Genomic DNA, 17,524 nt, shown 5'->3' with positions numbered 1-17,524 from the left:
ACCCTTTTAGTACTTACTAGGGCAAGATTATTGAGAATTTTTAGGAACATCTCATTGAAGTATAAGTGTCTAAGGGCATACATTTTAGTATTTTCCAATTATATTGTTAAGGATTTGATAAAAAGTGTGTTTGGTAAAGTTTTTTGAGTTATGAACTTGGTTGTGAATTATATATTTATCTTGGATATTGTAACTTTTGAGAGTGAAGTAGGCTGATGGTCACTTAGGCTGAGTGGAAGACTACGAGCTGCCCTAATTTTGTTAGGTCTGTTAGTAAGAATCCAGTCTAAGGTTGATTGCCAACCAGTACTTTTGTGGACTCTAGTAACTGATGTAATTAACTGTGTAAAGCCATACAGGTATATGGAATCATATGGATGTTACTATTAATAAACTGCCAGTCTATATTTAGGTCTTATAGTATTATTAGGGTCTATATTAGATAAATGAACGCTTAAATGTTCGAATCTCTAAAGGTCGACCTTTAGAGATCGAACAGTTAAGTGTTTGAATATCTTTAAAAATTAAAAAAAAATAAAATAAAAGTAAAAAAAAAAACTAAAGTGTGTAAGCAGGGGAGCAAGTACCTCTGCACCCCCCATGTGGCTGCTACTTAAATATACCAACTCCAAGATCACGCTACAGTGTAGGGAATGGGAAATTTCACATTTCCGCACTGTAGTGACTGCAGTGCGATCTCAGAGTTGGTATATTTAAGTAGGGGGGGTGCAGGGGGGCTTGCCCCCCTACTAAAACCCTTTAATTTTACTTTTTTTGTTTTGTTTTGTTTTATTACATTTTCAAACACTTAACTGTTCGATCTCTAAAGGTTGATCTTTAGAGATTCGAATATTTAAGCGTTTGTCAATGTAATATAGACCCATGTTATTATTTATTGTTGCATATGGTGGGATATCTAGAAGAAGATATTTTACACAGTGGTAAGGTTTTTACCTGGTGGGATATATATATATATATATATATATATATATATATATATATATATATATATATATAGCTACTATACAAATCATTTTCCTATTATTGATGATGAGATGTGAAAGGAGTTGAGGGCTAGTACAATGGCTAAAGTGTTTACCTCCACAAGGTAAAGGGTTTGATTCTCACTTTGTAGAGGGAGGTTGACATAATATAAGCAGTTCTGCATTATTAAACTGTGGTATCTCCTGTGCGTATGTGGTTATGTTTAGGGAATTCTTGTAAAGGATGGCTATTCCACTTGCCTGCTTATTTTTCCTTCCAAGTCTAATTACACTGAGACCAGGTGGGGTAATTGCATTGTCATTTATGTCTTTTTTTCAGTCATGTTTCTGTAGCTATGATTATGGCTGGGAAAGTGGCAATACAAACATGTGTGTCCTGGATTTTATTACATATGATTCTAAGGTGATATTTAGGAAGAGAAGGCTGGAATTTGTGGATGGGAGTGGAAAAGAGAATGGCTGAGTTAATATTAGGATGTTAGTGTGGGGCTTTTGCTGCTGTGTGGGGCCAGGGTTTGGGTGAATGTTTCCACAGATTTTCTGGGTGGAAATTTTATTAAGGAAAGTATGCAGCCAAATGCATTTGTACTTTAGTTTTACTGTATTTCATATGTTAACATAGCTAAGCTATAAGGTACTTGTAACTGAAAAACAAAGTTTCCTGGTACAATGTGAATGCTGTGGTGATTGATATACTTGGTAACTCTTGCTGTAGTAAGTATAGATTTGGAGGAATACTATTTATATTTGTGTGGGAGGTATGGTAGTTAGTAAAGAGTGCTAAAGTGCTGAGAAGTCATACTAATAAGGTTTGAGTCAGAGTTGTTTTATATAATACATAAGTTAGATTTTTCTGAAGATATTAGATTGCACTGTACAATGTTACTGGGCAAGATTAGTTATAGTTACAGCACTATAACGTCTAAAAGGACAAGTTGGGTAGCAGCACTTTAAGTAAATGAGCCAGAGATGCTAATTGCAGGGCAACTGAGACTGGGTTATATTCTGATTGCTTTGATGCACAGATAGGTTGTAAGTGTAGGGGTGGAGCTTGGATATTTTAAATATAGAGTAGTTGGGGTATGTGGGAATTGGGGGTAGGTTAGGGGACCGGAGTGAGCCAGAGTATAGTGAGGGTGCATGGAGTTGGACCCATCTACTGAATCTGCAAAGTAACAGTGTTGAGGAAAAACAATCAGTAAGCTTGGGCTATGGCAAAAGATAAGAAGCTTTCCAGAGATAGCTAACTGTATGAGTTAAACAGTGTAAAACAGAAGGTGAGAGGGAAAAGGAGAATTACAAGGAGCAGTACCCAAGCCCAGGATGACTAAGCACAAATTTGTATATTTGATTAAGTATTTAGAGAGTTAGCTGTTAGTTCCATTTGTTACCTGCTGTTTTGTTTCCCTCTAGTATCATTTGACAGAATTTCCATTTTTATCTGTGTAAATGGGCCAATACAGTGAACAGGATTACTTTCAGTAAGTCAATATGAATAACTATTTCTGACTAAAATTCTCTTTGTGCAATAATCACATTTATTGGATAACTACAGTTTCCCTGTTTACCTTCCCTGCTTCTTGTTTGTGCATCAATCCCTTATATATAAGTACAGTTTCTCTGTTTAGTTTCCCTGTATCTTAATTTGTTCATTATATTTGCCCTTGCCTTGTATTATACTGTCTGAGGATTCTCACTCACTAGGTTTTCCTGCAGTTAACACCTTTTGCTTACATTTGTGTGCTTGAGCTTCTGTGCACCTTTTCATGGCCACTAATACTTGTGCTGGCCATGAATAGGTGTTATTAAACATGTAGGCTTCTTTAACAGCGTGCATATTCATTGAGCACTGCTGCTCATTGCACTACCATGCAATAGTTATGGAGGCTCAGCATAAAGTGCAAATGAGTGTTAATGAATCCCTGGGAATATGTTTAGATGTTTATTCTGAACTTGTCAGATGTGAGTGTATTGGCTACATGAAAAATGACAGGCATAAAAGTGTTCAGCACTGAAACACATGGACAGTTATGGGTGGCTTAAAACATTAAAGAAAGAATGTCACCATTAAACTATTAAACAATATTATTTTTTTCAGAGGAGTTTCACCCCTGCAAACTTCAGCATGAGAGACTGCATCCTGCATACCCTATTTACATACACTAACTCGGAAATCGTTGTACCTCAAGTTAATGGAAATTCCCTGAGATACTGCAATCTCGGACTGAGTATATAGGCAATGAAATTGCTTGCTGGTAATCCATCTTTTCTCCTGAGTTTTCCATTATGAAAGTTATTGGAGTGTGATATACAATGGCACTGGATGACAGACCAAGAAATGTTTTTTTTTAGTGCTTAGACAGTTATTTGGATGAGAACAAGTTGATCATATTACAATTAGAATCAAGCTGGAATGGAAGTGGTACAATTAGTCTGCAAGAAGGTAAACCATTTTTATGGGTCAAGAACATTTGTAGAATGTAAGAGAAGTTAGACAGAAAATAAGCTGCTTTGTACACTATAGAATATGAAAAGCTCAACGCTTATGTTTATTTGAAAGTATTGTTGGTTGGAGCAGAGCATAACAGAATGCATTTAAGATGTAATTGAAAAAGAAAAGACACTACCAAAACCACAGACAATGTGGATGAGAATAAGTGTGACTTAACTGTGAATTAAAAGTAAAATAAAAAATACTCATTTAATGGATTTGATGACGTGTTCCTATTTAAGAGAGAAGAAAGATTTACTTAGAGAAAAACCTGGAAGTAAATTGCATAATTCAAGTCAAGCAAAATGTAATAAATTTGACTAGAATTTTTAAAAAAATCTACTTGCTACTACTAAGGCAGCTCATGAATTTAGACTGGCATCTAAGGCTAAGAATAATTACAGATTGTTCAGTATTCAGAACTCATACTAAATGACAAAACATACTCAAACCTGGCGGACATTTCCAAAATCTTAAATTGAGATAAATAAATGTAGTGCAAATTTCACTATTGAGATGACTATCCAAAGCCCTATAATCCCATAGCTCTAAAAACCCCCATCATCACTAAAGAACTGAAAGTGCTGTCCAAGACTAAGAATACTTTCTCCATGGGACCAGATAATTTATCTGGCTGTTAGATAAATAGTACCAAACATGCCATTGTAAACCCCCTACATAACCTATTTAACCTGAACCTGACTAAACGTTCAGTCCTGGAAGTATGATGCATAGCACTGGTGATGCCAGTCCAGAAATGTGGCCCTACTAGTGACACCGAAAACTACAGACCCATCAACCTGATGACTCTCAATTCTAAGGCTATGGAGTATGCTATAACAAAATTTATTAAAATCAACATTAAAAATCTCGTCAGGCTACATCCACAGCAATATGGTTTTGTAAAAGGTAAATGCTTGTCTAATGAATCTGGTTATCTTCTCTGAGAAGTTAACTCTAACAACTGGCAGTAGTCACACTGTACACACATCTTGTATTTTTCTGGCCAAGTCATGTGAAACTATACCCCATGCTTGTATAATTAATAATCTAAACAGGTTACAAATGGATCCATATGTGGTAGAATAGCAAACTGGCTAAAAGACTGAACCTACATGGTACGTATGGCAGGGGCAACATCAGAGAGCATGAAGGTAACCAGAGGGGTCCATCTGAACTCAGTGCTAGGACTGCATTTGTTCAGTTTTTATTTATCTGACTTATTGTCCAAAAAAAAAGACCTATGGCTAATCAAGCTTGTGGATGACTGCAAAATGGGAGTCAGTGTGAAGTCTACCCTCTCACATGGAAACCCTCCAGCAGGAATATACACTTTAAAATGCCTGATGTATTGAAAATGGCCTTAAATTCAGTGCTAAAAAATGCAACACTGTCACATTTGGTAAACAAACTATCCCCAAGCAAATTGTATTGACAATCTCTTTATCACTTATGAGTCACAACTGATGGTTTCAAAATGAAAATGTGGTTAGATACCTGAGATCTTGGGTTAAATATTTCCTCTCCTTTGACCATCATGTAACAACAGCTGTCAGGAAATCCTTCTATTTTGTGCATCTGATCACCAAGGAAATATCATTGTGATTTGAAAGGATTAATGTTCCCTTATGTTCAGTACTGATCAGACCAATTATAGAATACAATGCCACCTCCCTCCCCCCGGTGTGTACCTCACGAGGTATATCGAACAGAAGGACCAGAGGTTTCTAACAAAGAAGATCACAGGCTTAAAATCTCTAAGCTACCAAAAAAGACTCAAATGCACTGTCCCTCTTTTCTGTGCTTTATAGGCTCCTCAGAGGAAAATGATGCCTTGTGTTCTGAACAATCAGGGACCCAGTAGTCCAGAAATTCTTGTACTTCCACAAATCAAACTGTCCCACAAATACCAAAACAAGGGATGTAAACCTGCTTCAGCAGATCAATAAAACAAGATGGGGAGACAAATTCATTACTCAGTAACTCCCTCACTTCTGGAATAGACTTTCCCTGTGTATGAAGCAGTATATTACACTATCTTCATTCAAGCAGAACCTGGATAATTGGATGGGTATTCATAAATTCACCCAGGGCATACTTAGCATAATCTACCTCAAGAAGGGAAGCACATGTTGCTCTGTACTTGATGAATAGAATGGTTATAATAGTAACTTATTTTGATTATCTTTTTAACTGGCTATAAATAGCTCACCTGGAATTAATAAATGCTGCATTGTAAATGCTTCAGATTCGTGAAGAGTATCGGTTATAAATACTTAGAAGTTGAAAGTTCTAACAGAGTGTATTATTGTGTTTTCGCTATGTGATTTTCATCTGTTGGACTGCGGATGTTATGTTGAGGCTCATTGTGTCACTCCTATCAATTTGAGAATGTTGTTTCATATACAGTGGATGATTTGAGGATCATTTATTTATATGCTGGATTACTGACTTGGTGTTGCTGTAGTGAAGCTGATGAAACTTGAGAGGAAAGCAGTTGCATAAGGTTGTGTTTTAAAGTCCCTATCTCTGTGATGGTGTTTGTTTCTTGGATGTCTTTGTATCTGATGATATAAATTTACTTTGATATATGAGCTCGGTTGACTGATGGAGACACAGGTGAGTTTGTGATGAGTTGTTCTTGCAGAGTGGAAGGATTTGTTGATTTGATGGTATTTGTTTAAATACTTTGATATTGGGAATAATATGCTGGATGTAATGGGATCCTATCTCGCCTACATTCATGACAGATGGGAAGTCTCTCATTGGCTGGGCTATACCCTATCCCAGGATGCACTACACCTGCTTCCCCAGATCTCGTTTGCCGCTTTACTAGCTGGACGTGGTCTCGACTTGGCTGGAGCTAAGTGTTTTATCTTTACCTTTATTGGTCTTTGACCTTGGGGTTTTTGTCAGATATTAACCAAACAGCTGTTTTAACAGCTTCTTTATTCTATTTGTGAAAGTTTGAGTGCTAAGTGTCGTCTGGTACTTGTTCCTTTTTTTTGGCAAGGGGGGCTTTTTTTAGTTAGAGGGCCCTTGCCCTATCCTAGTGTATTTTTAGTTTAAAAGGCTTTATTCTACTATTAATTTAATTCCTTTGTGGTTCTTTGTCCTTTCGGGCCAAGCCCGTTTAAATTAGAGGGCTTTGGCCTTGGTAATTTTTTGTCAGTTCTTTGTGAGGTAAATTTCTACTGAGTCTCGCGCTTTTCAGTTGGTGCTATTTTTCTTATGGTGCTTAATTTTTGTGGTGACCGCTATTTCTTGTAATACCTGTACTATGTCTAAAGAACAGAAGTCAGGGTTTAAAAAATGCACTCGGTGCAGTTATAAAATGTCCATAACAGACAGCCATTCTATTTGTGTTTTATTGTTTGGGGCCGAAACATTTACAAGAGACTTGTAAGCGTATGTCATGCCTTTTCTGCTAGAGTTCTTCAAGAACGTAAGAACAAGCTTATTTTAAAAGGGCTTATTAAACCCTCCTTTGAGGAAGCTTTGAATCCTCCTGTTGCTTGTTGACCTCTTCTTCCTCGGCTCCACTGACTTGCTCCATTGTCTGGTGGAAGTGTGCAGCTCAGACTCTTCCAAGAAGGCTTCCTCGGCGCCGATGGTGGTGCATGAGTTGGTGGAGTCAGCGCCGACAGTATTGGAGCCGTTTCGGAGCCAGTCCCCTTCTCCCTCGGAGCCGAGAGGAAAATCTTCTCAAGTGTCTACCTCCTCTAAATCCTCGAGACTATCAGATTCAGACCTGGATAGGGTTTTACAGAGGCTCTTCCAATCTCCAGTGTTTGCTAAAATGGTCTCGGCTCCAGCACAGTTTGCTGACACTTTTGATTCCTCCTCCAACCTCCTCTGAGTTGTTGGAGCAATGTGGAGCCATACGGGCAGAGACCCCTATCAGGCCTCCCGACCATGCTTCCTACCCTGTCCTCCGGTTCAGGGTTTGGTAACCTCCACAGCGGCCCGAGGGGAATACTTTGGGATTAGGTGCTTGTGCCTAGTCTTCCTCTCGGAGCATCGGCTGCTGGAATTCCCAGTGCCATCATGGCCTCTAGACCAGTGACTTCCTTGGATTCTGGAGGTCCGGCCTTTGAGGGTTCAACTAGACTCTACCTCACCGTCCCTAGATTTGGAGACTGGTGCCTCTGTTGCATTGCAGCCCCAGGGCAGCGGGGCCCCAGGGCCTGAGGATACCGACTCCCAAGATGAGTCTATTACATCGGATACTGACCTCGATGACGCTGAAGGGTCCCCAAATCATCTTCGGATGATATCTCCTTCTCAGATATCTTGGAGATTCTGAGACAGAGAGTGACTGGCAAGCCAAAACCCCTTCAACTGAGGAGTCAGTCTTCCTCAAGGCCTTTGGGGCCCTCCCCCTCCCTGGGTGTCTCCGTCCTTCGATGAACTCCTTGATTTGGCTTCTCGAAGGGTGTGGGAACACCCTGATTCAGGCCTAACAAATTCTTGTCAGCTCCCCAGAAAGAATTTCTCACAAAGGGTGTACGGTAGATGCTTTGGTGGTGGCTTCTGCCACACAGCATTCATCCTCCTAATAAGGATTCTAGGAGTATGGATTGTCCTCAGCGGCCTTTACCTTACAGTCGCTGAATTATTTATGTCATTTTACGAGGCTCCAAAGGGATCTTCTCAAAGAGCTAAATGACTCCCTTGTTGGTAATCTACTGGCCTCGACTGTTGGCACACAGATGACTACTCTTTGTTCTATTGTTAACTCGTCCATGAGGCTCATCCTCGTATGCCGAGGGGGCGTAGAGGAGAGCGGAACAGCGTTGCCCTTAGGAGACAAGCCTGGTTATGCTTGTGTTCGTTACGGAGGCCTTCAAGTCTTCCTTTGACGCCCCCTTTGATGGGTCATCTTTGTTTGGACCCAAGGTGAAGGACACACTAACAGCAGGAGGGCAAGACTTTGACTGCCGTGGGGGCCTATTATTCCTCCTTCCAGGCCTTATCCCAAGGCTGGGAGAGGAGGAAGATGTGGTTTAAAAATCCCAAAAGTCTTTCTCTACTCCACCCAGTGATTCCCCTCCAGAGGCAGGGGGATTTTGGAAGACGCCGCCCCAGAGGTGGCAGAGGCCCCGTAACTCTGGATTCCTTTCGTGGTTCTTCATACAACCAGCGTTCTGAGTGGTTGCCCGACTGTGCAACTCCCAGTCGGGCGCATCCACAAGCAGGAATCCATAACAAGCGATCAGTGGGTGCTCTGCATTATACCGGAGGATATATCATCCCTTTCAACAAACCCCGGAAATCCCGGACGTGCCACCCAGTCAGCGGGATCAGGCAGCATTAGAAATTTCAAAGCTGCTAGAAAAGAGCCATCCAGCCTGTCCCCACCGACCAGATCGGATCAGGAACTTACTCAAAATTATTTTTGGTAGCAAAAAAGACAGGGGACTTCAGGCCCATATTGGACCTCAGTTCATTGAATCGTTTAAGTCCAAATTCAATGGTCACTCTTCAATCCATTCTTCCTTTGCTGGAAAAAGATGCATGGATGTGCTCAATAGATCTCCAGGACACTTACTATCATATTCCTATAGCTCAAGAGTCCAGGAGACATTTACGCTCCGCCTCGGAGCCAGTCATTTCAATTCGAGCACTGCCCTTTGGTCTCACCACAGCCCCCAGGGTGTTCACCAAGTGTCTGGCAGTGGTAACTTCTCACCTGAGAAGTCTGGGATTCTAGGTGTTTCCTTATCTAGACGACTGGCTCCTTACAGCCACCTCCGAGCATCTACTTCTCCAAGCGCTCAGAGCCACATTCACCTTGGGCCGCTTTTTGGGGATCACATTCAATTTGCAAAAATCTGTACTACAGCCTTCTACTTAGACACAAAAAGAATCAGCAAGAATTCAGATCTTACAAGATCAAGTCAAATCCTGCCTTCACTTACAAAGAGCCACGGCCCATCAGATCCTACAACTGTTGGGCTCGATGGCGTCGACTATACTTCTAGTTCCTTTGGCCAGACTTCACATGCGAATTCTACAATGGCTACTGTTGGTTCAATGGTCTTATCAGGAACTGCCCTTGAACCACTTAATCATAATAACGGAAAGTTGCCGTCGAGATCTGCATTGGTGGCTTCTACAGTCAAATCTCGACCAAGGGCGATCATTTATTCCTCAACGTCCCGTTGCCACTGTGACCACGGACGCCTCCCAGGTAGGGTGGGGGGGTCATTACCTGGATAGGTCGGTCCAAGGCACATGGCAGATCCAGGAAACACATTTACATATCAATGTCCTGGAGATGATACTCAAGCTCTCCATCACGCTCTCCCACAGGGCCATCCTATCCGACAACATGTCGGTAGTATGGTACATAAACAAGCAAGGGTACCAGGTCTTACCCACTATGCAGAGAAGCCATGAGACTTTGGCACTGGGACAGATTAAGCAGGACCATTCTCTTGCCCAGTGGTCCCTCAATCAGAGTATAGCTGCGAAAATCTTCGACAGATGGGGTCTTCCTTGCTGCGATCTGTTTGCCAGCCCCCACAATGCAAAATGCAGAGAGTTCTTCACACTGTTCCTGACTCACAGTTAGGCCTCCGGTCTTCTCTCGCCTTCCCTCTGTTCCCTCCTACCGAGGGTGATACAGAAGGCCATTTACATGGAGAGCGAGATGATTCTGATTGCCCCAAGTTTGGTTCCCTTTCCTACAGAGGCATGCAATAGAAGGTCCATGGTTTCTGGATCCGGTGCCAGACCTGTTGACTCATCAGTCAGGACGGCTTCATCCGTCTCTCAGGTCCCTGAAGCTGGCAGCATGGTTACTCCACTTCCATCCTTAGTCCGAGATAATGCTCTCTCGCTGGATGTGGTCCACATTCTGTCTTCTTCCCATAAACCTTCCACCATCAAACTTTATTCCAGTAAATGGAAAAGGTTTGCCTTCTGGGCTCAAGAACGAGGTATTGATCCTCTCACTGCTCCAGTATCGGAGGTTCTGAATTTTCTGGCCTTCCTGTTTCAGTCCGGCTCTTCAGTTTCTACCATTAAGGTTCAGCTAGCGGCAAACTCTAATTTTCATGCTTCATTTGAACCTTCATTGATGTCTCACAAACTTTAAAAGGCGTTCCTTAAGGGGGCTTGCTTCTTAGGCCTCCTTTATCTCATCATGTTCCTCCTTGGGATTTGAATATGGTTCTCAACCAGCTGCTACTTCTGATTTAAAATTTCTGTCTTGGAAAACAGCCTTTTAGTAGCCATAACATCTGCTAGGCGAGTTTCAGAACTTCAAGCTCTTTGTTCTGATCCTCCCTATTTGATTTTTCACAAACATAGAGTTTCATTGAAATTGAACCCTGCATTTATTCCAAAGGTGGCCTCTTCTTTCTGTTTGCAACAAACCATAGAACTCGCATCAATTGGACGTTTTATTTGGATAGAACAATCAAATCAATTGTTTGTTTCCTTTGCAGCGAACAAATTGGGTCAACCAGTATCAAAAGCCTCCATATCAAAATGGATTAAAGATTGCATCACTTTTGTTTATTCACAGGCCAAAAGACCTTCCCTTTCCAGTCAAGGCTCATTCTACCAGGGCAATGGCTACGGTAGCTTTTCACTCCAAGTTATCCATTGATGATATTTGTGCTGCGGCAACCTGGACTTCTCACTTTTATTTCTCATTACAAATTGGATGTGGTTTCTCGAGGCAGAGCTTCCTTTGGTTCCACGGTTCTCAGGAGTGTGTTCCAATGAGCCACCGGGATGTAGGTGCTAGGGCGCTGTCCATCTGTCATGATGAATAAGCGAGATAGGATCCCATTACATCTTTTAGTTATGTACTTACCATAACTTTGGATGTATGGGATCCATCTCCTTCCCCTGCCATTTGGATTTAGAGGAGCTGTAGTCACTTTTCTTGGCGTTCTTTCTTGAAGAACTTTAGTTGGTTATAGTGACTTATAGTGTCTTTGTGTTTACATGGGTGTATGAAAGCGAACAAACAAGATCTGGGGAAGCAGGTGTAGTACATCCTGGGATAGGGTATAGCCCAGCCAATGAGACTTCGTGCTAGTATATAGATGGATAACCCATCTGTCATGAATGTAGGTGAGATGGATCCCATACATCCAAAGTTATGGTAAGTACATAACTAAAAGTTAAATGATGATCAGTTGTGTTTTGTTGGAGTGGTTTTGGATGGATTATTAGCAGTGTGTGAAGCAACGCAATTGAAGTTGTAAGTCGCTGGCAGAGTCTCGAGCCAAACAAGCTGTCTGAAAGAATCAAACTCTGTGAAAACACACCGTTAGTTTCCCGCTAGAACCTACTTTAGTTTTTTTTTGAAAAACAGCTTGAGGAAATGTTTATTGCTTCTAACAGTTCCAGTGTACGTGAAGCAGTCTTGACTCATCAAGCGACATCTTAAAATGACATTTGACCCTGGTCTTTAAGAAATTGCGTAGCCATGGAATGTTTAAACAATATGCTGTAATCTGCTTGATTTGAACTAGGGGATATTCTTGGGAAACAGCGAATGATTCATTAACAAAAGTGTTAAAGAAGAAATTAAAGAAATAGTGTCTAAATAGAAAATATACATTTCTAAATTGAATATAAAACATTAACTAAAAAAAGTTACTGACAAGATTCTCAATAATTTGAAAATGTTTCTTGTGAACATAATTTGACTTGAACACATACAATAAGCCCTTGTAATATAGTTCCTTTATTGTCCAACTAGAACTTTTATGACATGTTAAACTAAGTTTTCATATGAGTGTAAAGGTTGTTATTCTGGTGGATGTAAAAGATCCCAAGACAGTTATAAAAGATAACTATCGTAATTACTTTATAAGTAAGCAAGAGAAATGGAACACTACGATACCTTTACAGACCTGACATAATTATAAGAAAGACTATAAGAGAAGTTATGAAAGTTCATTAATTAGAAATATTATATGTATTGTAAAGAGTAATGTACAAGGAACAGTAATAGACAGGCTAACACATTAACATATGGTATAATACCTAGTCTGGAGCATTTCTCCCCGGGCCTCTGCTGAAAACAGGATCTCTGGAACCTAGTCGGACTTTCCCGGTCAACAAATGTTAAATAAATAAAAAAATAAATAAATAATACTGGTCACTACACTATAAGTTCCATTCTATGTAAATTCTATAGGGTTATTCTAAGGTGATGAGAAGTTCAGATTGCTAAATAATGTATATGGCATACCTGCATTGCACTTATTGTGATGCAATAGAGTGTGATTATTACCCTGACATTCAGTTCATTGATGTACTCTACATCATGGTAGTTAACCGCTACCACATCGTGTAGACACAGGTATCTTTCCCTCAGTCTCTTTCCAACTTAAGCAAGTATACATTGGAACAGGCACACACATGTAAGCGCACATGCACACACACTTGCACACACGCATGCATGTGCACACACGCACACACGCATGCACACAGGCATACTCTTGTGCGCACACAAGTATGCACACACTACACACACACATACAAACACAGACTACAGTTTCTGTTCCTGTCACTGAGTTCTTTGCCCTTTTTTGTCTGTTGGATATCCAACACATAATCCCAGTACTAGTAAAACTGCCTTTAAGGCACAAAAGTTTAGAGTACTCCCTGGTGGGTAATGCTTTCTTCTATCTTAACAACCATATTACGGAAGTTATTAGGCATGTATGCTGTTTCCCCTTTAAACACTGTTTCCCCCTACCTCTGATTCCTGCAATAGTTTAAATGTCATTATGGCAAAAGTATAGTATTCCTGACAGCTAGGATTTTTCCCTACCCCTGATTCCAGTATTGGCTTTGGTGCCTTTAAGGTACATTGGTATTAACTTTTGTGGCTGGTGCTTCCTAACATCCCAACCCATTTTCTTTACAGCTGTTGGTACCATTAGGCACAGCTGTATAACCTTGGTGGTGTGTGGTTCCTTCCATCTCCTTGTTCACCATATTACTTAATTATGGTAGATGAATATGATACTTTGGATCTCTACAGTGATGTGTTGTGGACTGTCATGCTAATATATGTAACTGAGTGAATTCATGATTCACTTGATATGTAGAAGAATTCTTGGGGGTTGTTCCAGACAAATGGGCACATGGTGATTTAACGTAAACATCTCCCACGGATTGCAACATCATCACATTGCACAGCTACAGATACAGCAGTATGTTATGCTATACACATTTGTGGCTGAGTACCCTGCAGCAACGTGCTAAAGCTAACTCTGAATTCCAAAAAGGTTTATGTACACTTGGCACTAACTTTATAAAATCTCTCTTATATTATTATCATTTTGTTTGTTTTTTGGTTTTAAATACATATCTCCGTATGCAAAAATCAATAAAATATGGCTCATTGTAGGATGAGTCAAAGAAACAAAGAAAGGCAACAAATCCTGCATATAGGGATCTACTTTGCTGATATAAAATTTAATTTTAGTTGGTAAAAAAGGAAAGTATTGGGAGCTGTCAGAGGGCATTAGGAAGAGAATTTCATATAAATTCTCATTATTGTAGAATATATATTTTGATGGCAGGTTACAGTCACATGGTTCATAGGTTCATAGGTAGGTACTAGGCTATCTGCCCGAGGGCATTTATAAGCCTAGCCAGAGTGTGTCAGCTTTCGCCACCCCATTGATTAATTAACTGAGCCTCTGTCAAGAAGAGCCAATGAAGTAATCCCAGGGGTGTATTTTCTGTTATCCATCCACTCGTCAAGGTTTCTCTTGAAGAGTGTTAGTGGGGGGCTCTGCCTAATGTAGTTAGGGATTTTGTTCCAAAGCATCGGGAGTCTCTGTGACAGAAATCTATCCCTCCAGCATGTTCTATTTATTGTTGTGGCGAGGTTTAGCTCACTAGAGCGAGTGGCTTGCAGTGACTTGGATTTCTTTAGGTGGAGCATGTCCATCAATTCTGTGTTGGACATGGCTTTGTAAGTCAGGCAGAGATCACCTCTGAGTAAGCGATATGCTAGTGAGTACAGCTGGAGTTTTTCTAGTCGAGCTGCATAGGACATATGTTTGAGGCCAGTAATCCTCTTGGTGAGGTACTTTGTGGTCTCTCCAGCTGTTGGAAGTGTCTTGTGAGGTACATCCCAAATGGGGCATTGTACTCTATGATGAGTCTGATGAGTGACGAGTAGAGGGGCACTATAACCTCTTTATTTCTAGATGCGAACCCTTTCGTAATTAGATGGGCCACATAGAAGGATTTCCTAACTACTTTGGCAATATGATTGTCAAAGGAGAGATTACTATCTACCTGGGTCCCCAGATCTCTTATTACCTCTTCTGTATTAAGCAGGCTGCCACTTATGTGATAATTCGTGGGTGTTTTATTTTTCCCAAATGGGATGACTATGCATTTTTTGGCATTTAGCTTGAGCCCATGACTTTGACACCAGGTGTCCATCTCAGTAAGGCCCTTTTGGAGAATGCCTGTGCCAGCCAGAGAGTCAATTATGGCTCCCAGTTTGCAGTCATCGGCGAACTTGGTTAGCCATAGTCCTCCTTTGTTTTCCTGTACTTCTGAGAAGTATATGCCAAACAGTAGGGGTCCCAGGACCAAGACTTGTGGGACACCACTTATTAACTGGTTTAGAGTTGGACCTGGAGCCTGCTATTCTTACCTTGTGAGTTCTGTCTGTAAGCCAGTTGGCAACCCATCTCGTGACATAGGGGTTTATGTTCAGGCTGGTGAGTTTTTGTATAATTCCAGAGTGGGGAATGGTGTCAAAAACCTTGGCAAGGTCAAGGTAGGCTGTGTGAACTACCTTCCCCTCATCTATGGTCTTGGTGACTGTCTCGAAGAAGTCAACCAGCAGCATGATCTTCCCTTAACAAAGCCGAACTGGGTCAGGTCAAGTGTTTGGAGGTTCCCAAAGTCTTTGTTAATGAGTTCCATGATGATGCACTCCATAGCCTTGCAGACCAGGCTAGTCAGGCTTTTAGTCAGGCTGATAGTTACCAGGGTCAGTTGTGGCCCCTCCTTTGTGGAGCGGAATAACTGTTGCTGTGTGCCATTCTATGGGCACGTAGCCTGTGGAGAGGCTGAGGTTGAACAGCGTGTTTAGTTGGGGGGTTAGTTCGTTCTGTAGTTCGTGCAAGACGCAGCCTGGGACACCATCTGGCCCCATTGACGCTGTGCTTTTGGCTTTTGAAAGGGCTGTTTTCACCTGCGCATCTGTGATTTCTGGGACACTAGACTTTTCAGGTATTATTGTGGGCCCTTTCGGGGGTGAGAGAGGGGTGAAGTCTGCACTGAATCTATCTTCCAGGATGTTGGCAATATCAGTGGGTTCAGTACATTTTGTGCTATTTTGCACTAGCTCAAAGCATATCTGTGAGTTGCCACTTAGATTCTTGACATAGCTAAAGAAGGCTTTGTGGTTATCTTTAGAATCCTTGGCTATTTTTCTTTCGAAGTTAGCCTTGGAGGATTTTATGAGGGACCTTAGTTTCTTACTGATACTGATCAGGGATGTCTTTCCTTCTTGGGATTTGCTTTTTTCTGAACTAGTTTCCTCCTTCTATTGTATAGCCTGTTTATGGCAGGGGTCCACCAGACTGGTTTCCTTCTCTTAGGGGAGTGAGTCTTGGTTTTGCTAGGGATGGCATGATCCATCCATCCTTGTAGGTGCTCATAGAGTGCATTTGTAAAGGTTCCTGCATCTTGGACACTGTTATCCTTTAGCGTGGGGGCTGTCTTAAGTAAGGTAAAGTTTGCTATAGAAAATATTTTCACTGTGGTTTCCTTGGTTGGAGGTGGTGGTGTGGTGTGGACATCCAGAGTGACTAGTTTATGGTCTGATTTAATCATGACGGGTTGACCTCAGGTGTGGAACACCTGTCGCCCATGTTGCTGATGACCAGGTCCAATATGTTTTCACCTCTGGTAGGTGAGTTTACCAGCTGATCCAGGGCATTTGAGTTGATAAATTCCAGGAAGCGCTGGACCTGGGAGTTTGTACTTGAGTAGTTTTCCCAGTTAACGGAGGGGTAATTGAAATCACCCAATATCAGGGTGTTCGGTAGGACCTTCATGTTTTCCAGTGTCTCCAGAACGGCGGAGTGGTGGTCCTGGATCATGGAGGGTGATCTGTAGCAGGCCACAATTTGCATTGCAGATTTGCCTGATGTTAGTTGCACATGGATGATCTCGGAGGTATCATGCTGCGCCACTAACCTGAAGGTGTAGGTATTCTTGATGAATATGGATACACCCCCTCCTTTTGTGTTTTGGTCCATGTTCTGTGGCCGAAATGTGGGGTATGAGTTGTAGCCCAGTAGTGCTGAGGTGTTCTGTGGAGCTTTAAACCAGGTTTCAGTTACTGCACAGATGTTGACATTCTCCATACTGAGGAGTGCTTCGAGCGTGTGCATTTTGAGATTTAAACACCTGGCGTTGAATAGCATAACCCTCATTTTTTTATTTTTGCTGTTTACGGAGTTGGGTTTGACTTTTGAGCCTTGCTTAAAAAAGGCACTATGGGGGCAGCAAGAGCCTTGGCCAGTATTCGAAAGCCTAGGGGTTACAGGTGCAAGCCGTCTCTTGCAAAGCAATGAGGCTTGTCGAGCATGTCGTCCCAGGCTGACAGACACTGGATCCCCTTTGAATGACACCAAAAGCTTAGTCAATTGTTTAAATAGATCAAATTTTTGTTTATACTGCGGTATCATTCTTGGTGAGGGCAGGATGCTACTCAGGGTCAGGGTCATACCCGCCTGGGCTACATGATCAGTGAGCTCTTCCATGTCTCTTTTCATGTAGTCCAGGGAGGTAGGTCTCAGGTCATTCACAACAACATGAACAATGTCAGAGTCATATTTGTACTTGTTCTGGAGTGATCTGAGTGCTTGTGTTATGTGGCAGATTCTGGCTCCCGACAGGCAGCTAACAGTAACCTTCTCCTTGTCCAGCCTAGTGAGTGGGACATCGGTATGCCTGACTATAGAGTCGCCTATTACTAGTGTGTTAGGTATGTTATTTTGCCTTAAGGGCT

This window comes from Protopterus annectens, chromosome 8.part0 (assembly GCF_019279795.1).
Source record: "Protopterus annectens isolate FY-2018-M chromosome 8.part0, PAN1.0, whole genome shotgun sequence".
Taxonomy (NCBI): Eukaryota; Metazoa; Chordata; order Ceratodontiformes; family Protopteridae; genus Protopterus; species Protopterus annectens.
The sequence above is the reverse complement of the archived record's forward strand: the minus strand, read 5'-3'. Positions refer to the sequence as shown.